The sequence below is a fragment of the Hippoglossus hippoglossus genome, chromosome 8, assembly GCF_009819705.1.
Source record: "Hippoglossus hippoglossus isolate fHipHip1 chromosome 8, fHipHip1.pri, whole genome shotgun sequence".
In the NCBI taxonomy this organism is placed as follows: Eukaryota; Metazoa; Chordata; class Actinopteri; order Pleuronectiformes; family Pleuronectidae; genus Hippoglossus; species Hippoglossus hippoglossus.
The window spans coordinates 8,971,920-8,972,928 of NC_047158.1; positions in this window are offsets into that span (position 1 = coordinate 8,971,920).

Genomic DNA, 1,009 nt, shown 5'->3' on the forward strand with positions numbered 1-1,009 from the left:
GCCTTCCCGTGCGTCCGAGGCGCATGATTGGGGCAATTTTTACAACTCTGCCAGGATCCTCGTGGACTGGAATCAGGATTCACGGCCGTGGGAGGGGGCTTATTCTAAGACTGATGTGGAATTTGTTCACAGATTAATTTCTCTTGGTGACGGTTTTGCAATAAAAGCCAGATTCCCTCTTCATTAGTCTGCATTATTTTTGAGCGTCCTCTACACCATAGAAATTACGTGCTGAGGTCTAACAGGCCAAAATATAACTAGACATGCAATATAAACTCGATTGTACCATGCAACTCTATATAAATTCTATATCTGGTATAGGGATTGGGGTGGTTTTAAAGCCACCATAAACAGCACATGCATAAAGCACAACATAGGCCAATTGCTAAAGAATATCATATCAGATCAATATCAATAACACCACAAGATGAAAAGTTCACGAGGATATTATTATACATTTCAGATTAATGTGAAAGTTATAGGAACAGGGGCAGATCCAGGGACTGAATAGCCTCTGAAGTGTCCCTGTCCTGTCAGTAGACTTTACTGGAAATACTAACAATATACAACAATTTGTTAAGAATTATTATTTTCTAATCTTTTTTGTAGTACACAGTGTGCTTGATCAACTTAATAATTTTTTATGTATATTCGTATGATGTGTGGCTTTCCTCAAAGGCATGGAGCTAACAGTTAACAAGGAATGGCTGCATACATGCTTCTATGTCTTCATCTGAAAGTGCATCATCTCTGCTACCGACACGCCTGGCGTCCACGGTACTCCAGAGTTTTAAAGCCGCTAAAACTGAGAAGTAAAATGACGCTGCTGGCCCCGTTTTAGTTTGAAAACTCCGGGGCAGGGTTTTGGTCTGGACAAGCAGAAACTGAGATGTTTGGAAACAATGACGTAGACACTCACAACTGCTTTCAGATTGGGGCCAAGAACGTGGATAATCAGCTGCCAGCATTGCTGACCTTGTTGTCTTTGCTAACAGCTGCTGTGCAGTTA